Consider the following 23,146-nt stretch of genomic DNA (forward strand, 5'->3'; position numbering starts at 1 on the left):
CCTCCCGCTCTGGACATGCTTGGAATGACTTTGCGGATAAGGTGAAAGCTTGGGCGCTAGAGCTCAAGCGAGGGAATAGATGAGCAAAGGAAGAAGAAGGCATGGGTGAAAAAGGGGGAATCCTTATCTCTTTATAAAAGGCGGTATAAACTGTGCACCTCCCCACTTGCCTCGTAAACTCGCTTATTCCCAAGCGCCGTGTTGATGGCGCGGTTGGGTTACCCACACCCGTATTGATGAGTATCCCTTGATAAGGGGACACGATCTCTGCGTCGACAAGATGTGCCTATGAAACCGCCTCGCAAGATGTGCAGTAACAGGTTGGGAAAAATGGTTCAAATAATGACCGGGCCGCGGTGTGATGTCATGCTATGAAAAGTTGTTAGCAGATTAGATTTGTGGAATTTTGTGCTCTCTACGGTGGTATGTGGAATTTATTTTGCACAGCCGGACACGATCCTTGTGTTCAAAATCTACCTTGGAGTATTCGGAGAAGGAACCCGCCTTGCAATGCCGAAGACAATCTGCATGCCGGACTCATCGTCATTGAAGCCTGGTTCAAGGGCTACTGAGGGAGTCCTGGATTAGGGGGTCCTCGGACAGCCGGACTATATACTTATGCTGGACTATTGGACTATGAAGATACAAGATTGAAGACTTCGTCTCGTGTCCGGGTGGGACTCTCCTTTGTGTGGAAGGCAAGCTTGGCAATTCGGATATGTAGATTTCCTTCTCTGTAACCGACTCTGTGTAACCCTAGCCCCCTCCGATGTCTATAGAAACCAGAGGGTTTAGTCCGTAGGACAACAACGATCATAATCATAGGCTACCTTCTAGGGTTTAGCCTCTATGATCTCGTGGTAGATCAACTCTTGTAATACTCATATCATCAAGATCAATCAAGCAGGAAGTAGGGTATTACCTCCATAGAGAGGGTTTGAACCTGGGTAAACATTGTGTCCCCCGCCTCCTATTACCATTAGCCTTAGATGCACAGTTCGGGACCCCCTACCCAAGATCCGCCGGTTTTGGCACCGACACCCACCGTTTTACGTCAAATTCTTAGGAGTTTTTCTTTCTCATGTAATAAGCTCGACAAGCATTCTTGTGAGGCTTGTCGCTTAGGGAAGCACGTTCGTCTTCCTTTAGTGCATCTACAACTGTTTCTACTTTTCCATTTCAATTACTTCATAGTGATGTTTGGACTTCTCCCGTTGCAAGCAACACGGGCTACCTATACTATTTGGTGATCTTAGATGATTATTCTCATTTTGTGTGGACTTTTCCTCTTCGTCGCAAATCCGATGCCTTAGCCACACTCACGTCCTTTTTCTCCTATGTCACCACACAGTTCGGTCGCCCCATTCTTGCACTCCAAACTGACAATGGTAAAGAGTTTGATAATGTTGCTCTTCGCACCCTTCTCGCCTCTCACGGCACAATATTCCATTTAACTTGTCCATACACCTCACAGTAGAACGGTCGTGCCAAGTGCATTCTCCGCACTCTTAATGTCTGCGTGCGCACGTTTATCTTTCACACTAATGTGCCCGCCCGGTTTTGGCCGGATGCTCTTGCCACTGCTACCCATCTCATTAACATACGTCCATGTCGTCCTCGTTGGAACTATGCTCTTCTACACCTTCTCTTCGGTGCACCGCCGTCCTATGATGGTCTTCGCATCTTTGGGTGTCTTTGCTACCCTAGCACTGTCGGGGAATGCGGTAATTTCAAAAAAAAATCCTATGACCACGCAAGATCTATCTAGGTGATGCATGGAAACGAGAGGGGAGAGTGTCTACATGTACCCTCGTAGACCGAAAGCGGAAGTGTTTCAATAACGCGGTTGATGTAGTCGAACGTCTTTGCGATCCAACCGACCAAATACCGAACGTACGGCACCTGCGCGTTCAGCACACGTTCAGCTCGATGACGTCCCTCGTGCTCTTGATCCAGTTGAGGACGAGGGTGAATTCTGTCAGCACGACGGCATGGTGACGGTGATCATGATGCTACAGGCGCAGGGCTTCGCCTAAGATCTACGATGGTATGATCGAGGTTTGTAACTATGGAGGGGGGCACGGCACACGGTTAAGAGAAACTTGTGTCTTCTTGGGGTGCCCCCTGACCACATATATAAAGGAGGTAGTGAGAGAGGAGGCCGGCCAGGTTGGGCGCGCCAGGGGGGAGTCCTACTTGGACTCCTAGTCCCAGTAGGATTCGGCCCCCCTTTTTCCTTTCTTCCACCGGAGGAAAAGGGAAGGGAGAGAGGGAGAAGGAAAGAGGGCGGTCGTCCCCCTCCCCTAGTCCAATTCGGTTTGGGCAAGGGGAGGGTGCGCCCCTCCCTTGTGGCCTCTCTCCTCTCCTCCAACAAGGCCCAATAGGCCCATTACTTCTCCCGGGGGGTTCCGGTAACCTCCCGGTACTCCGAAAAAATGCCCGAACCACTCGGAACCATTTCGATGTCCAAATGCAACCTTCCAATATATGAATCTTAATGTCTCGACCATTTCGAGACTCCTCGTCACGTTCGTGATCTCATCCGGGACTTCGAACAAACTTCGGTCATCAAATCATATAACTCATAATACAAATCGTAATCGAACGTTAAGCGTGCGGACCCTACGGGTTCAAGAACTATGTAGACATGACCGAGACACATCTCCGGTCAATAACAATAGCGTAACCTGGATGCTCATATTGGCTCCTACATATTCTATGAAGATCTTTATCGGTCAAACCGCATAACAACATACGTTGTTCCTTTTGTCATCGGTATGTTGCTTGCCCGAGATTCGATCGTCGGTATCATCATACCTAGTTCAATCTCGTTACCGGCAAGTCTCTTTACTCGTTCTGTAATACTTCATCTCGCAACTAACTCATTAGTCATATTGCTTGCAAGGCTTATAGTGATGAGCATTACCGAGAGGGCCCAGAGATACCTCTCCATAAAACGGAGTGACAAAATCTAATCTCGATCTATGCCAACCCAACAAACACATTCGGAGACACCTGTAGAGCACCTTTATAATCACCCATTTACGTTGTGACGTTTGGTAGAACACAAAGTGTTCCTCCGGTATTCGGGAGTTGCATAATCTCATAGTCTGAGGAACATGTGTAAGTCAGGAAGAGAGAAGTAGCAATGAAACTGTAATGATCACAATGCTAAGCTAACGGATGGGTCATGTCCATCACATCATTCTCCTAAGTATGTGATCCCGTTCATCAAATGACAACACATGTCTATGGTTAGGAAACATAACCATCTTTGATTAACGAGCTAGTCAAGTAGAGGCATACTAGGGACAATATGTTTTGTCTATGTATTCACACATGTACTAAGTTTCCGGTTAATACAATTCTAGCATGAATAATAAACATTTATCATGAAACTAGGAAATAAATAATAACTTTATTATTGCCTCTAGGGCATATTTCCCGCGGTCTCCCTCTTGCACTAGAGTCAATAATCTAGTTCACATCGCCATGTGATTTAATATCAATAGTTCACATCAGTATGTGATTAACACCCATAGTTCACATCGCCATGTGACCAACAACCAAAGGGTTTACTAGAGTTAATAATCTAGTTCACATTGCTATGTGATTAACACCCAAAGAGTACTAAGGTGTGATCATGTTTTGCTTATGGGGGAAGTTTAGTCAATGGGTCTGTGCTACCTCTTGAGCATGCGTTGGTTTTCCCTTGAAGAGGAAAGGGTGATGCAGCAAAGTAGCGTAAGTATTTCCCTTAGTTTTTGAGAACCAAGGTATCAATCCAGTAGGAGGCTACACTCAAATCCCTCGTACCTGCACAAACAAATAAGAACCTTGCAACCAACGCGATAAAGGGGTTGTCAATCCCTTCACAGCCAATTGCAAAAGTGAGATCTGATAGAGATAATAAGATAAAGATTTTTGATATTTTTATGATATAGATTGGAAAGTAAAGATTGCAAAATAAAATAGATCAGAAACTTATATGATGGAAAATAGACCCGGTGGCCATAGGTTTCACTAGTGGCTTCTCTCAAGATAGCATAAGTATTACGGTGGGTGAACAAATTACTATCGAGCAATTGATAGAAAAGTGCAAAGTTATGAGAATATCTAGGCATGATCATGTATATAGGCATCACGTCCGCGACAAGTAGATCGAAACGATTCTGCATCTACTACTATTACTCCACACATCGACCGCTATCCAGCATGCATCTAGGGTATTAAGTTCATAAGAACAGAGTAACACATTAGGCAAGATGACATGATGTAGAGGGATAAACTCAAGCAATATGATATAAACCCCATATTTTTATCCTCGATGGCAACACTACAGTATGTGCCTTGTTGCCCCTGCTGTCACTGGGAAAGGTCACCGCAAGATTGAACCCAAAGCTAAGCACCTCTCCCATTACAAGAAAGATCAATCTAGTAGGCCAAACCAAACTGATAATTCGAAGAAACTTGCAAAGATAACAAATCATACATAAAAGAATTCAGAGGAGATTCAAATATTGTTCATAGATAATCTTAATCATAAACCCACTATTCATCGGATCTCAACACACACACCGCAAAACAAATTACATCGAATAGATCTCCAAGAAGATTGAGGAGAACTTTGTATTGAGATCCAAAGAGAGAGAAGAAGCCATGTAGCTAATAATTATGGACCCGAAGGTCTGTGGTAAACTACTCACACTTCAGCAGAGAGGCTATGGTGTTGATGTAGAAGCCCTCCGTGATCGATTCCCCCTCCGACAGAGCGCCGGAAAAGGCCCCAAGATGGGATCTCACGGGTACAGAAGGTTGCGGCGGTGGAAATAGGGTTTCGTGGTGCTCTTAGATGTTTTTAGGGTATATGAGTATATATAGGCGAAAGAAGTCGGTCAGGGGAGCCATGAGGGGCCCACGTGGGTGGGGGTGCACCTACCCCCCTGGGCGCGCCTCCCTGCCTCGTGGCCGCCTAGTTGCTTCTTGACGTCCACTCCAAAAGTCTCCTGGATTGCGTTTGTTCCAAAAACGACTCTCCCAAAGGTTTCATTCCGTTTGGACTCCGTTTGATATTCCTTTTTTGCGAAACACTGAAATAGGCAAAAAAACAACAATTTGGACTAGGCCTCCGGTTAGTAGGTTAGTCCCAAAAATAGTATAAAAGTGTATAATAAAGCCCATTAAACAACCAAAACAGATAATATAATAGCATGGAGCAATCAAAATTTATAGATATGTTGGAGATGTATCAAGCATCCCCAAGCTTAATTCCTACTCGTCCTCGAGTAGGTAAATGATAAAAATAGAATTTTTGATGTGGAATGCTACCTAGCATAATTCTCAATGTAATTTTCTTTGTTGTGGCATGAATGTTCAGATCCGAAAGATTCAAGACAAAAGTTTAAGATTGACATAAGAGTAATAATACTTCAAGCATACTAACAAAATAATCATGTCTTCTCAAAATAACATGGCCAAAGAAAGTTATCCCTACAAAGTCATATAGTCTGGCTATGCTCTATCTTTATCACGAAAAATATTTAAATCATGCACAACCCCAGTTTCAGCCAAGCAATAGTTTCATACTTTAGTATTCTCAAACTTTTTCAATCTTCACGCAATACATGAGCGTGAGCCATGGACATAACACTATAGGTGGAATAGGTTGGTGGTTGTGGAGAAGACAAAAAAGGAGAAGATAGTCTCACATCAACTAGGCGTATCAACGGGCTACGGAGATGCCCATCAATAGATATCAATGTGAGTGAGTAGGGATTGCCACACAAAAGATGCACTAGAGCTATAAGTGTATGAAAGGTCATCAAAAGAAACTAAGTGGGTGTGCATCGAACTTGCTTGCTCACGAAGACCTAGGGCAATTTGGGGAAGCCCATCATTAGATTATACAAGCCAAGTTCTATAATGAAAAATTCCCACTAGCATATGAAGGTGACAACACAGGAGACTCTCTATCATGAAGATCATGGTGCTACTTTGAAGCACAAGTGTGGTAAAAGGATAGTAACATTGTCCCTTCTCTCTTTTTCTCTCATCATTTTTTTCTTTTTTTTCTTTTTTTGGTGGGCTTCTTTGGCCTCTTTTTTTTCTTTGGGCTTCTTTAGCCTCTTTTATTTTTCATGAAGTCCGGAGACTCAACCCAACTTGTGAGGGAATCATTGCTTCCATCATCCTTACCTCACATGGGACAATGCTCTAAAAATGAAGATCATCACACTTTTATCTACTTACAACTGAAGAATCTTAGAACAAAATATGACTCTATGTGGATGCCTCCGGCGGTGTACCGGGATAATGAATCAAGAGTGACATCTATGAAAGAATTATGAATGGTGGCTTTGCCACAAATACAATGTCAACTACATGATCATGCAAAGCAATACGACAATGGTGGAGCGTGTCACAATAAATGTAACAGTGGAAAGTTGCATGGCAATATATCTCGGAATGCTTATGGAAATGACATAATAGATAGGTATGGTGGCTTTTTTGAGGAAGGTATATTGTGGGTGTATGATACCGGCGAAAGTTGCGCGGCACAAGAGAGGCTAGCAATGGTGGAAGGGTGAGAGTGCGTATAATCCATGGACTCAACCAAGCTTTTAAATAGTGCTCGCTACCTCTGCTATTGCGGCGCAATAGCGGCAGCGTCACCCTGTCTCTATTAGTTTAAGGTTGCGTTAGAAAATAGTGTGTTGTCATGATGCGGGTGCAATATCACTTGTTAGACCGCTATATCGTCCGCTATCCGCAATATCATCCGCTATATTAGTCCTTGTTGTTCTATTGTGTAATATATTTTGGTAAATGTGTCTTGGTTGCATGGTTGCACGACCAAATATTGCTCAATTATAGTTTATATTCTTATATAAATGATGATTTATCAAATTAATTGTCATATTTTTTGTCAATGGCCTAGAAATATACACAACAATCTCAAATTTATGCGTGTTTTTTTAAAATTGGCTATGTGGACATAGCGCCTGCAATATCGCCTGCTATCCGCATTCCGCTACACGGACCTTAATCCGCAACCAGTCGGCTATCCGCTATTTAAAACTTGGACTCAACATTAGTCATGAAGAACTCACATACTTATTGCAAAATTCTACAAGTTATCAAAACAAAGTACTACACGCATGCTCCTAGGGGAAGGGTTTGTAGGAGTTAACCATCGCGCGATCCCGACCTCCACACATAAGGAAGACAATCAATAAATAAATCATGCTCCAACTTCATCACATAATGGTTCACCATACATGCATGCTACGGGAATCACAAAATTTTAACACAAGTATTCCTCAAATTCACAACTACTCAACTAGCATGACTCTAATATTACCATCCTCATATCTCAAAATAGTCATCAAGTATCAAACTTCTCATAGTATTCAATGCACTTTATATGATAGTTTTTATTATACCTATCTTGGATGCTCATCATATTAGGACTAAAATTTTAACCAAAGCAAATTACCATGCTGTCCTAAAGGACTCTCAAAATAATATAAGTGAAACATTATAGATCAATAATTTCTATAAAATAAAACCACCACCGTGCTCTAAAAAGATATAAGTGAGGTACTAGAGCAAAATTATCTAGCTCAAAAGATATAAGTGAAGCACATAGAGTATTCTAATAAATTCCGATTCATGTGTGTCTCTCCCAAAATGTATGTACAGCAAGGATGATTTTGGTAAACTAAAAAGCAAAGACTCAAATCATACAAGACGCTCCAAGCAAAACACATATCATGTGGTGAATAAAAATATAGCATCAAGTAAAGTTACCGATGGACGAAGACGAAAGAGGGGATGCCTTCCGGGGCATCCCCAAGCTTAGGCTTTTGTTTGTCCTTGAATTTTAACTTGGGGTGCCTTGGGCATCCCCAAGATTAGGCTCTTGCCACTCCTTATTCCAGAATCCATCAAATCTTTACCCAAAAACTTGAAAACTTCACAACACAAAACTCAACAGAAAATCTCATGAGCTCCGTTAGCGAAATAAAACAATCCACAAATTTAAGATACTGTAATTAACTCATTCTTTATTTATATTGGTGTTAAACCTACTGTATTCCAACTTCTCTATGGTTCATACCCCCCGATACTAGCCATAGATTCATCAAAATAAGCAAACAACACACGAAAAACAGAATCTGTCAAAAACAGAACAGTTTGTAGCAATCTGTAACTTTCCAATACTTCAGGAACCCCAAACATTCTACCAAAATATGAAGTCCTAGATAATTTGTGTATTAAACTTCTGCAAAAATAATCAACTGAAAATCACGTTTCTGTGATTTATGAAAATTATTCTCGTGCGTGCAAAAGTTTCTGTGTTTTCAGCAAGATTAAATTAACTATCCCCCAAGAAGATCCTATAGGTTTTACTTGGCACAAACACTAATTAAAACACAAAACCACATCTAACCAGATGCTAGATGAATTATTTATTACTAAACAGGAACAAAAAGCAAATAATAAAAATAAAATTGGGTTGCCTCCCAACAAGCGCTATCGTTTAACGCCCCTAGCTAGGCATAAAAGCGAGAATAGATCTAAGTATTGCCATCTTTGGTATTGGGAAAGAAAAGAGAAAAATTCTTACCTATAGCATTTATATTTCTATTTTGGGAAAGCACATTGCCATTAATAGTGTAAGAAATATTAAGCACGCTATGGAAATTTGCATCTAAGCTAGCCTTCATCTCTTTGATAATTTCGTTTTGATAAAAGCATAAAAGAGAGGTGGATTCAACCTCCTCACTCATGGGGTGCCCAAATATAGTTTTGATCTTTTCATAGGTATCTATAGCATCCCCCTCAAGAAAACCTTCTTCAAAAATAGAATCCAAAACTTGCTTGAACGAAGAGGGTAAGCCAACATAAAAGCTTTTTAGGTATATCTCAATTTGATATTGTGGCACATAGCAAGCTCGGATCCTTAATAGCCTATCCCAAGCATCTTTTAAAGACTCATCAAGTAAATAACGAAAAATTCTGGGATCATCTTCATCAAAATTATTCAAACTATCACTGATAACCCTGGAAGGTCTTTCCATAGCATCGTTATTTATGATCTTAGAGAGGACAGAGGGACTATACAAAGTACTAAAACTCATGAGAGAACCCTTAGCCCTTTTTGATTCGGCCATGGCGAAGGAAATGCAAATGGTAAAGAGGTGAAGAAAAGGCAAAGGTGAAGTGGGGGAGAGGAAAATGAGAGGCAAATGGCAAATAATGTAATGCAAGGGATAATTGTGATGGGTACTTGGTATGGCTGGACTTGTGCGTAGACTCCCCAGCAACGGCGCCAGAAATCCTTCTTGCTACCTCTTGAGCATGCGTTGGTTTTCACTTGAAGAGGAAAGGGTGATGCAGCAAAGTAGCGTAAGTATTCCCTCAGTTTTTGAGAACCAAGGTATCAATCCAGTAGGAGGCTACACTCAAATCCCTCGTACCTACACAAACAAATAAGAACCTTGCAACCAACACGATAAAGGGGTTGTCAATCCCTTCACGGCCACTTGCAAAAGTGAGATCTGATAGTGTAGCGACTAGACCTCAAACAGTTCGATCTCTGTGCATCAGTGTCATCCCTGGATCAGTAATGCTGACATGCACAGTACTTGAAGGATTTATAACAGAGTGGCAATCACATACTTATTACATCAAATGTCTCAAAAGAGAGCTTATTACAATAAATATGGCTTAAGGCCATCTAATAACGATAACAGCAGAAGGCTTGGAAGATAAGTGAGTCCATCAGCTCCAACGGCATCACTGAGTATAGGGCCACGATCCTAAGGCATCTTACTCGTCGTCTGAAAAGTCTGCAACATGAACGTTGCAGCCAGAAAACAGGTCAGCACATGGAATATGCTGGCAATGTAACACATAGTGAGTAATGAAATGACATAGCTATACTACGTGCATATATGGCTGGTGGAAAGCTCCATGGTTACAGTTTTGCATAAAGCCAAATTTTCCCTACTGCAAAGGAATAAATTTTATTTAACTATCATGGTAGTTGTTAAACATTGAGAATGATTGACAGCATTCTCAATCCCAATTAAATATCATCATTAAAAAACCCAACATCATTAATTAGAGTAACATGATGAGATTCACATGATAATCCAAGTACTAGATACTCAAAACGTCCATAATCGGGGACACGGCTAATCATGATTAGTTTATACACTCTGCAGAGGTTGCGCACTTTTCCCACAAGACTCGATCGCCTCCGTTTGTTTTCTTGCACTACATGGTGTTTGACAAACGGATGACCGAGACATAGTCTTTCAGAAGCGCTAGCACCTTACGATTGGGTAGACCGTACCACCTACATCCCCTACATCTGCTAGTCTACCACTATAAGAGTTCGCATGACTTAATCAACTATGCTAGAGCCCATAATAGCATGTGGCTGCACACAGAAGTTTCTATCATGAAAAATCGTATGATCCCTTTGAGCCTGGGTGGCGGTCCAAAAACAAACAGGCAATCCTGGAATACCCAGGTACCTCAATCCACCCAGATGTGTATTAAAGTTGCCACCTTAAATAAACCATTAATTAACAATCTCACATCTGTCATGGATACACTCACCCAATCCACGTCTACTAGCATAGCATGGCAATATAAGCAAACGTAGAAGTAACTCCCAAGGGTTTGATAATAAAATAGGTAATAGGTACTACCTCATCTACTTCCCAAAACCCACAATTTAATCAGATCCTAATCATGCAATTGTTTGAGGATTGATCTAATGCAATAAAACCGGGTAGTAAAGAGGTATGATCAAAGAGTTACTTGCCTTGCTGATGATCCGTGAAACCTAGGGATTCGAAGTAGCAAGCGGCGCAATCCGGGTACTTTATCGCAAACAAACAAACAAACAAGCATACAATAAGTACTCATCTAATGCACAGGTAAAACTCAAATAAGAGATCTAACCATAAAGTTCAACTTAAGAACTCCGGTTGGCAAAAGAAATCAAATCGAACGAAGAAACAAAAACCAAACTGCGAAAGAAACGACCTTCATTTACTAATCTGGACCTAAGTCAAATTTTACAGAAACAAAAACTTGGTTGAGTTGATTAAACGGAAAGAGGGTTTCAAGACAAAACTCTAGGCGCTTGAATCGCATGATTCCGATAAACGAGCGAAGATAAAAACTGAAACGAAAATCGCATCAGAAATCGCGATCAGAATAATCGCGGAATAATCCGATAAAAAGAAAAACTAATGAACAGATTAAAGAACGGACGTTCGTTATCTGAAACTAAACAGCGAAGAACGTTCATTAAAACGAACGAACGGGTGAACGCTCACTAAATAAAATAAACCCTAAAAAAATAAAATCGATCTAAAAAAACGAAACCATGGTTTTCTTAAAAAACGAAGTGGATTTTTTCTAAAAAAAACCGGTTCGTCGGCGGCGGCTCGGGCAGTACCTCGGTGAGGTACTCCGGCGGGGCGGCGGCGACTCGGCGGCGGGGCGGGGCGGCTCGGGCGGCGGCTCCGTCGGCGGCGGGGCTGGCGGCTACGGCGGCAGGGTTGGCGGCGGTGGCTTGGGGCTCCAAGGGGGCGGCAGCGACGATTTATATAGGGGGGGGGTGGCTGGCTTGGGCGAGGGGGCGCCCGGGGAGGAGTCTGACTCGGACTCTCCTCGGCGTCCATGCCGCGCACGGCGGTGCGTGCGAGGGGAGGCGGCGGCGCTGGGTTGGGCTGGCCTGGCTGGGCTACGGCCCAGTCGGGCGCGGGCGCGTTTTTTTAAACAATTCCGCCGAACAGAAAAAAATTCTAGGAAAATAAATAAAAATCTAAAAGTACCAAAATAAATTTTCTCCGTCTAAATAAAGTATTTAGAACAAGATGAACGTTTTCTTGGCCCTAAAATGCAGTTTTAAAAATCGTGCAATTTTTCCTAAATTCAAATAAAATAGCAAAAACTCCAAAATAAAGCTTATTTGATTTTTTTATTAAATCCTCAATATTTCTTTATTTTGGAAAAGTCATTTTATTCCCTCTCTCATATTTTTTATAATTGAAATAATTACAGATAAAATAAATAAAATCAAATGATCCTATTTTCGAAATTCGAGAAAACTCAAATATGAAAATAACGAAATCCCCAACTTTCTCTGAGGGTCCTTGAGTTTCTTAGAATTTCTAGGATCGAACAAAAATGAAATAAAATGTGATATGCATTGATGATCTAATGTATAACATTCCAAATTGAAAATTTGGGATGTTACAAACCTACCCCCCTTAAGATGAATCTCGCCCTCGAGATTCGGGTTGGCTAGAAAATAGGTGAGGGTGGTCCTTTAGCAGATCTTCCTCTCGCTCCTAGGTGGCTTCATCTTCGGTGTGGTGGCTCCACTGAACTTTGCAAAATTTGATAACCTTGCTGCGGGTGACTCGGCTGGCATACTCAAGAATCTTGACTGGTTTCTCCTCATAGGCCAAATCATTGTCCAACTGATTCGCCTCTAGTGGCACTGTATCTCTCAGCGGTATATCAGCCATCTTTGCGTGACACTTCTTTAACTGGGACACGTGAAAAACATCATGAACTGCTGACAATCCTTCGGGTAATTCCAACTTGTAGGCAACTTCTCCCATACGCTCCAAAACTTTGTAGGGTCCCACAGAACGTGGCACTAATTTACCCTTAACACCAAAACGCTCAACTCCTCGAAGTGGAGATACTCGAAGATAAACTCTGTCTCCGACTTTGTAAACTGTCTCCTTGCGTTTTGAATCTGCATAGCTCTTCTGCCTGGACTGGGCTACCTTCAGTCTATCACGAATCAACTACACCTTCTGTTCAGACTCCTTGATCAAATCCGGTCCAAACAACTGGCGGTCTCCAACTTCATCCCATGACAACGGGGTCCTGCACCTCCTTCCGTACAAAGCTTCGAAAGGGGCCATCTTCATACTTGATTGATAACTGTTCTTGTAAGAAAACTTTGCATATGGCAGGTTGTCATCCCAACTTGATCCATAATCTAGCGCACAGGCTCTCAGCATATCCTCCAAAATCTGATTGACTCTCTCTGTCTGTCCATCTGTCTGCGGGTGAAAAGCTGTACTGAACTCTAGCCTGGTACCCAAAGTTTTGTGCAACTGATTCCAGAACTTTGAGGTAAACTGGGTTCCTCTATCTGATACAATTATTCTAGGAACTCCATGCAGACATACGATCCTGGTCATGTATATCTTATCCAACTTAGCACTGGTGTAAGTGGTCTTCACTGGGATGAAATGTGCTACTTTCGTCAAACGATCGACTATAACCCAAATCGAGTCATAGCCTGAACGAGTCCTGGGCAATCCCGTTATGAAATCCATGCCTAGTTTATCCCACTTCCATTCGGGTATTGGCAATGGTTGTAACAGTCCTACTGGCTTCTGATGCTCTGCCTTTACTCTCTGACATACATCAGAAACTGCTACATATTCTGCAATATCCCTCTTCATTCCGGTCCACCAGAAAGTATCCTTCAAATCTAAATACATCTTGGTATTTCCTGGGTGAATCGAATATGGTGAATCATGGGCCTCTTGCAGAATCAACTTCCTGATCTCCGGGTCATTAGGCACGTAAACACGGTCTTCAAACCATAAGGTATCGTGCTCATCCTCACGAAATCCCTTAGCTTTTCCCTTGCTCATCCTCTCCTTTATATCAGAAATTTCCTTGTCAGTCTTCTGAGCTTCTCTGATCTTATCCATCAAGGTAGACTGAATCTCCAATGTTGCTACATAGCCTCTCGGAACTATCTCCAAACATAGCTCACGAAGGTCCTCGACTAACTCCTTGGGTAACTCTCCGGTCATGAGTGTATTGACATGGCTCTTACGGCTCAACGCGTCGGCTACTATGTTAGCCTTTCCCCGGTGGTAATGCAATCTCATATCATAATCTTTGATGAGTTCCAACCATCTCCTTTGCCTGAGATTCAACTCCTTCTGTGTGAAAATGTACTTCAACCTCTTGTGATCCGTGTACACCTCACAATGATTTCCGATGAGAAAACGTCTCCAAGTCTTCAATGCATGCACTACGGCTGCTAACTCCAAATCATGTGTGGCATAATTCAACTCGTGAGGTTTCAGCTATCGTGAAGCATATGAAACAACTCTCTCCTCCTGCATAAGCACTGCTCCAAGTCCTCGATGTGAAGCGTCGCAATACACCTCGTAATCCTTACTCTGATCTGGCAGAATCAACACTGGCGAGGTAACTGAATGTTCCTTCAACTCCTGGAAACTGGCTTCACACTCCTCAGTCGAAATAAACTTGGTATCCTTCTTCAACAACTCCGTCATAGGTTTTGCAATCTTTGAGAAATTCTCAATAAATCTCCGGTAGTATCCTGCGAGTCCAAGGAAACTCCGGATCTCTCCAACTATTGTTGGTGCTTCCCAGTTTGTCACGGTGACAACTTTGGTGGGGTCTACTGCTATTCCTTCTCCGGATATAACATGTCCGAGGAATCCAACTTCCTTCAACCAAAATTCACATTTGCTGAACTTGGTGTATAACTGATGTTCTCTGAGCTTCTCAAGTACCAAACACAAATGTTCCTTATGCTCTTCTTCGTTCTTCGAGTAGACCAAAATATCATCAATGAACACCACGACGAACTTATCCAAAAACTCCATAAACACCTTGTTCATCATGTTCATGAAATAGCAGGTGCGTTAGTCAGACCAAATGACATAACAGTGTACTCGTACAGCCCATACCAGGTGGTAAAAGCCGTCTTAGGTATATCCTGCTCTCGAATCTTCAACTGATGGTATCCTGATCGCAAATCAATCTTGGAAAATACCTTAGCTCCTTGCAATCGGTCAAACAGATCATTGATCATCGGCAGTGGGTACTTGTTTTTGGTTGTTACTGCATTCAATCCTCGATAATCAACAACCATCCTTAAGGATCTGTCCTTCTTCTCCACTAGAAGTACTGGTGATCCCCAAGGTGAAGAACTTGGGCGAATATATCCTTTATCCAGTAACTCCTTAATCTGCTTTTTAATCTCTTCCAAATCTTTTGCGGGCATTCTGTATGGTCTCTTCGATATTGGCCCTGTGCTTGGCAAAAGCTCAATAAAAAACTCAATGTCTCTATCTGGTGGCATGCCTGGCAACTCCTCTGCAAACACGTCAGGAAAATCCTTCACCACTGGTACTTCTTCCTGCACAACTCCTGTTAATGAATTTACTTGTGTCCTCCTCAGCTCATGCTGGGATACATATTTGATCCTTCTTCCTTCTGGCGTTGTAAGCAAAATCGTCTTACTGGCGCATTCAATGTTCCCTCCATACTTCGATAACCAATCCATGCCTAATATCACATCCAATCCTTGCGATTCCAATACTATTAGGTTCGAGGGAAACAGGTAGCTACCAATCCTTAATGGTAACTGATCACACCATAGGCTAGCCATATACTCTGCACCAGGCGAGGTTACTAACATGGGTGACCTAAGGGCTTGGGTTGGCAGTTTATACTTATCCACAAATCCCCTTGATATATATGAATGCGATGCACCAGTATCAAAAAGAACGAGTGCAGTAAATGACTTAACCATAAACTTACCTATTACTGCATCTGGCTGAGCTTCAACCTCCTCCACGTTCACGTGGTTCACCTGTCCCCTATTGAAAGGGTTCGGCTTCTTCCCCGAGCTTCCATTGCCATTTCCGTTCTGGCCTCGGGACATTCATTGGCGTAATGTCTAGTCTTCTGACACTTAAAGCAAGTGACTTGGCTCAAATCTTTCTTAACTGGGGTTGATGGGTTGGTACGGTTCTGGCCGTTGCTTCCTTCATTCCCATTCTTGGGGCCATTATGATTATGCGAACTACCTCCTCCATGGGTATGCTGAAAATGTTCTCCCGACTTCGGGGTAAAACGTGGCTTCTGCTGAGATCCAGAATTGTACTTTCCTTATCCATACTTCCTCTTGCGGTTCTCAATCTGCTGATGCTTCCCTTCAATCATAAGAGCACGATCTACCAACTCCTGGTAGTTGTTGAGACTTGCTACCATCAATTGCATGCTCAGCTCATCATTCAGTCCTTCCAGAAACTTCTCTTGCTTAGTTGCATCTGTAGCAACGTCATTTGGGGCATAACGTGCTAGCTTACTAAAGTCATCCACATACTAGCCAACTGTCCGTCCTCCTTGGCATAAGTTGCAAAACTCACGCTTCTTCATGGCCATAGCTCCTGTTGAAACTGGGCAGTACGGAAAGCCTGCTGAAACTTATCCCATGTGACAGTGTCTACTGGATAGGTGGCTGTGAAATTCTCCCATCATGATGTTGCGGGTCCTTCAAGCTGATGTGCGGCAAATCGCACCTTCTCCGCGTCTGCGCATCCTGCAGTGGTCAACTCCCTGGCTGTCTTGCAAAGCCAATCATCTACAACAATCGGCTCGGTGCTACTGGAAAACACCGGTGGATTCAGCCTAAGAAAACGGGTTAAGTGATCGACAAGTGGTGGTGGTGGTGGGTTGTTGTTGTTGTTGTTGTTCCCCTGATTCTGATTCTGAACAAGCAACTGCATCAAGGCATTCTGGTGCTGGATCAACTGAGTGAGCTCCGGTGGGAAAGCAAATCCATTGTCACGTCTCGGAGGCATCTGAGGGTTTAGAAAAGATGAGAATATAGAATAGAATGAGGTCTAGAGGGAAAACACTACCCATATGCACATGAGACAAAAACAGTCAAAACACTCCATTCAAATCAAGCAAGGGCATACAACGGGCTATCTATCGTTACAAAAGTGCTCACACTATACTAGATACATGGGGGAAAATACTACTACTATTATGGTGGTCATCTAGAAAAACTGCTCCGTTGAAGACTCCATGATATCTGCTCCAGCTTCATCAACATAGTCATCATCGCTATCGTCTGGGTCTGAGTCGGTGTCGTCGATGATGATGTAGTTCTCTGGACAAGTGCAATCTTCATCTTCTTCTCCAGTTGCGGGAAATCCCATGAATACTTTTAGCTTCTTCTTCAGATCATTGCTCTTCTCCACGAGTGTTGCTATTTTCTGCTCATATCCATCGCGTGTAGACTTGAGTTCTTCCTCCAGTTCCGTGATCTTGGTCATGGCCTTCTTCAGATCCATCATGCCTGCGCACATCTGGTTCTCCTATCGTCAAATGTGCTGGTTTAACTCCTGGATGAAAGCTGCAATGGATCTATCCTTCCTGGTGCTGATCATCTCCCATTGCTCATCCCGGCGCCCACAAATCTGGTAGATAGTATCCTTAAGCTCTTTGTGGTAAACTTCTCCAATATGTCCCATTGTGATGTGGGCTGCCATGCTCTTTCCTAGACTCCAGGTTGGTGCATCAAAGGAAAACTCTATGGGCTCAGTGACGGGCATGAATGTCCTTCCTGGAACTTGAACTTGAATCATCCAGCGCTCCTCTTCGGGTAAAGTGGCGTTGTAATTCCCGGTGAAGCTTGGTACTCCAATGCTCAGGTACTTGTTGACTTCCTTTAAGTGTCGTCCAAATGGTGTATCTTCATCCAGTTGCATGAACTTGTTCCTTGCATCCGCCATCCAAAAAGAGAGTAGAAAAGATGAGGAGTCAGAACTGAGAAGAGAGAGTAGTGATCAAGGGCTTTAGCTTAGTGGTCGTGTCCTATAGTCAGCGTGTGCTCTGATACCATCTTGTAGCGACCAGACCTCAAACAGTCCGATCTCTGTGCATCAGTGTCATCCCTGGATCAGTAATGCTGACACACACAATACTTGAAGGATTTATAACAGAGTGGCAATCACACACTTATTACATCGAATGTCTCAAAAGAGAGCTTATTACAATAAATATGGCTTAAGGCCATCTAATAACAATAACAGCGGAAGGCTTGGAATATAAGTGAGTCCATCAGCTCCAACGGCATCACTAAGTATAGGGCCACGATCCTAAGGCATCTTACTCGTCTTCTGAAAAGTCTGCAACATGAACGTTGCAGCCAGAAAACGGGTCAGCACATGGAATATGTTGGCAATATAACACATAGAGAGTAATGAAATGACATAGCTATACTACATGCATATATGGCTGGTGGAAAGCTCTATGGTTACAGTTTTGCATAAAGCCAATTTTTCCCTACTGCAAAGGAATAAATTTTACTTAACTATCATGGTAGTTGTTAAACATTGAGAATGGTTGACAGCATTCTCAATCCTAATTAAATATCATCATTGAAAAACCCAACATCATTAATTAGGGTAACATAATAAGATTCACATGATAATCCAAGTACTAGATACTCAAAACGTCCATAACTGGGGACACAGCTAATCATGATTAGTTTATACACTCTGCAGAGGTCGCGCACTTTTCCCCACAAGACTCAATCGCCTCCGTTTGTTTTCTCGCACTACATGGTGTTTGAGAAACAGATGAACGAGACATAGTCTTTCAGAAGCGCTAGCACTTTACGATTGGGTAGACCGTACCACCTACATCCCCTACATCTCCTAGTCTACCACTTTAAGAGTTCGCACGACTTAATCAACTATGCTAGAGCCCATAATAGCATGTGGCTGCACACGGAAGTTTCTAGCATGAAAAATCTTATGATCCCTTTGAGCCTGGGTGGCGGTCCAAAAACAAACAGGCAATCCTGGAATACCCAGGTACCTCAATCCACCCAGATGTGTATTAAAGTTGCCACCTTAAATAAACCATTAATTAACAATCTCACATCTGTCATGGATACACTCACCCAATCCACGTCTACTAGCATAGCATGTCAATATAAGCAAACGTAGAAGTAACTCCCAAGGGTTTGATAATAAAACAGGTAATAGGTACTACCTCATCTACTTCCCAAAACCCACAATTTAATCAGATCCTAATCATGCAATTGTTTGAGGATTGATCTAATGCAATAAAACTGGGTAGTAAAGAGGTATGATCAAAGTGTTACTTGCCTTGCTGATGATCCGTGAAACCTAGGGATTCGAAGTAGCAAGCGGCGCAATCCGGGTACTTTATCGCAAACAAACAAACAAACAAGCATACAATAAGTACTCATCTAATGCACAGGTAAAACTCAAATAAGAGATCTAACCAGAAAGTTCAACTTAAGAACTCCGGTTGGCAAAAGAAATCAAATCAAACGAAGCAACGAAAACCAAACTGCGAAAGAAACGAGCTTCGTTTACTAATCTTGACCTCAGTCAAATTTTATAGAAACAAAAACTTGGTTGAGTTGATTAAACGGAAAGAGGGTTTCAAGACGAAACTCTAGGCGCTTGAATCGCCTGATTCCGATAAACGAGCAAAGAGAAAAACTGAAAGAAAACTCGGATCAGAAATCGCGATCAGAATAATTGCGGAATAATCCGATAAAAAGAAAAACTGACGAACAGATTAGCAAACAGGCGTTCATTATCTGAAACTAAACAACGAAGAACGTTCGTTAAAACGAACGAACGGGCGAACCTCGCTAAATAAAATAAACCCTAAAAAATAAAACCGATCTAAAAAACAAAACCAAGGTTTTCTTAAAAAAACCGAAGTGGTTTTTTTCTAAATAAAAAACTGGTCCGACGGCGGCGGCTCGGGCAGTACCTCGGCGAGGTACTCCGGCGGGGCGGAGCGGCTCCGGCGGGGCGGCGAGGGGCGGAGGCGACTCGGCGACGGGGCAGGGCGGCTCGGGCGGCGGCGGCAAGCGGCGGCGGTGGCAGCGCGAGGCGGCAGGGCTGGCGGCTGCGGCAGCGGGGTTGGCGGCGGCGGCTTGGGGCTCCAAGGGGCGGCGACGGTGATTTATATAGGGGGGCGGTGGCTGGGTTGGGCGAGGTGGCGCCCGGGGAGGAGTCCGGCTCGGACTCTCCTCGGTGTCCATGCCACGCACGGCGGCGCGCGTGAGGGGAGGCGGCGGCGCTGGGTTGGGCCGGCCTGGCTGGGCTTCGGCCCAGTCGGGCGCAGGCGCGTTTTTTTTAAACAATTCCGTCGGACAGAAAAAAAATCTAGGAAAATAAATAAAAATCTAAAAATACCAAAATAAATTTTCGCCGTCTAAATAAAATATTTAGAACAAGATAAACATTTTCTTGGCCCTAAAATGCAGTTTTGAAAATCGTGCAATTTTTCCTAAATTCAAATAAAATAGCAAAAACTCCAAAATAAAGCTTATTTTGATTTTTTTATTAAATCCTCAATATTTCTTTATTTTGGGAAAGTCATTTTATTCCCTCTCTCATATTTTTTATAATCGAAATAATTGAAGATAAAATAAATAAAATCAAATGATCCTATTTTCAAAATTCGAGAAAATTCAAATATGAAAATAACGAAATCCCCAACTCTCTCCGAGGGTCCTTGAGTTGCTTAGAATTTCTAGGATCGAACCAAAATGCAATAAAATATGATATGCATAGATGATCTAATGTATAACATTCCAAATTGAAAATTTGGGATGTTACAGATAGAGATAATAAGATAAATATTTTTGGTATTTTTATGATATAGATTGGAAAGTAAAGATTGCAAAATAAAATAGATCGGAAACTTATATGATGGTAAATAGACCCGAGGGCCATAGGTTTCACTAGTGGCTTCTCTCAAGATAGCATAAGTATTACGGTGGGTGAACAAATTACTATCATGCAATTAATAGAAAAGTGCATAGTTATGAGAATATCTAGGCATGATCATGTATATAGGATCATGTATATAGGCATCACGTCCGCGATAAGTAGATCGACTCCTGCTTGCATCTACTACTATTACTCCACACATCAACCGCTATCCAGCATGCATCTGGAGTATTAAGTTCATAAGAACAGAGTAACGCATTAGGCAAGATGACATGATGTAGAGGGATAAACTCAAGTAATATGATATAAACCCCATCTTGTTATCCTCGATGGCAATAGTAAAATACGTGCCTTGCTGCCCCTGCTGTCACTAGGAAAGGACACCGCAAGATTGAACCCAAAGCTAAGCACTTCTCCCATTGCAAGAAAGATCAATCTAGCTGGCCAAACCAAACTGATAATTCGAAGAGACTTGCAAAGATAACAAATCATACATAAAAGAATTCAGAGGAGATTCAAATATTGTTCGTAGGAAATCTTAATCATAAACCCACAATTCAAGGGATCTCGACAAACACACCGCAAAAAGAATTACATCAAATACATCTCCAAGAAGATCGAGGAGAACTTTGTATTGAGATCCAAAGAGAGAGAAGAAGCCATCTAGCTAATAACTATGGACCCGAAGGTCTATGGTAAACTACTCACACTTCATCGAAGAGGCTATGGTGTCGATGTAGAAGCCCTCCATGATCGATTCCCCCTCCGGCGGAGCGCCGGAAAAGGCCCCAAGATGGGATCTGACGGGTACAGAAGGTAGCAGCGGTGGAAATAGGTTTCGTGGTGCTCTCGAATGTTTTTAGGGTATATGAGTATATATAGGCGAAAGAAGTCGGTCAGGGGAGCTACGAGGGGCCCGTGAGGGTGGGGGCACGCCTACCCCCTGGGCTCGCCTCCCTGTCTCGTGGCCGCCTCGTTGCTTCCTTGACGTCCACTCCAAGTCTCCTGGATTGCGTTTGTTCCAAAAACGACTCTCCAGAAGGTTTCATTCTGTTTGGACTCTGTTTGATATTCCTTTTCTGCGAAACGCTGAAATAGGCAAAAAAACAACAATTTTGGACTGGGCCTCCGGTTAATAGGTTAGTCCCAAAAATAGTATAAAGTGTATAGTAAAGCCCATTAAACATCCAAAACAGATAATATAATAGCATGGAGCAATTAAAAATTATAGATACATTGGAGACGTATACGTCTATCACATTCAGAGCCATATGTATTTTGCAAATATTCTATGTCTACGATGCTCTGCATAGAGCTACTCTAGCTAGTTGCTCCCACTTTCAATATGTATCCAGATTGAGACTTAGAGTCATCTGGATCGATGTAAAAGCTTGCATCGATGTAACTCTTTACGAAGAACTCTTTATCACCCCCATCACCGACAAACATTTCCTTAGTCCTCACTAAGGATAATTGTGACCGTTGTCCAGTGATATACTCCTAGATCACTATTGTACCCCTTTGCCAAACTCATGGCAAGGTACACAATAGATCTGGTACACAACATAGCATACTTTATAGAACCTATGACTGAAGCATGGGGAATGACTTTCATTCTCTTTCTAACTTCTATGGTGGTTGGGCTTTGAGTCTTACTCAAGTTTACACCTTGTAATACAGACAAGAACTCCTTCTTTGACTGAAAAACTTTTCAAGTATATACTCATTGAAAAATCTTATCAAGCGTCTTGATCTATCTTTATAGATCTTGATGCCCAATATGTAAGTAGCTTCACCGAGGTCTTTCTTTGAAAAACTCTTATTCAACTATCCCTTTATGCTATCCAGAAATTATATATCATTTCCAATCAACAATATGTCATCCACACATAATATTAGAAATGCTACAAGCTCCCACTCACTTTCTTGTAAATACAAGCTTCTCCAAAAGTCTGTATAAAACCATATGCTTTGATCATACTATCAAAGCGTTTATTCCAACTCTGAGAGGCTTGCACCAGTCCATAAATGGATCGCTGGAGCTTGCACACTTTGTTAGCACCCTTTGGATCGACAAAACCTTCTGGTTGCATCATATACAACTCTTCTTCCAGAAATCCATTCAGGAATGCAGTTTTGACATCCATCTACCAAATTTCATAATCATAAAATGCAGCAATTGCTAACATGATTCGGATAGACTTAAGCATCGCTACGGGTGAGAAAGTCTCATCATAATCAACTCCTTGAACTTGTCAAAAACCTTTTTGCGACAAGTCGAGCTTTGTAGATAGTAACACTACTATCAGCGTCCGTCTTCCTCTTGAAGATCCATTTATTCTTAATGGCTTGCCGATCATCGGGCAAGTCCACCAAAATCCACACTTTGTCCTCATACATGGATCCCATCTCAGATTTCATGGCCTCAAGCCATTCCACGGAATCTTGGCTCATCATCGCTTCCTCATAGTTTGTAGGTTCATCATGGTCTAGTAACATGACTTCCAGAATAGGATTACCGC

This window comes from Triticum aestivum, chromosome 2B (assembly GCF_018294505.1).
Source record: "Triticum aestivum cultivar Chinese Spring chromosome 2B, IWGSC CS RefSeq v2.1, whole genome shotgun sequence".
Classification (NCBI taxonomy): Eukaryota; Viridiplantae; Streptophyta; class Magnoliopsida; order Poales; family Poaceae; genus Triticum; species Triticum aestivum.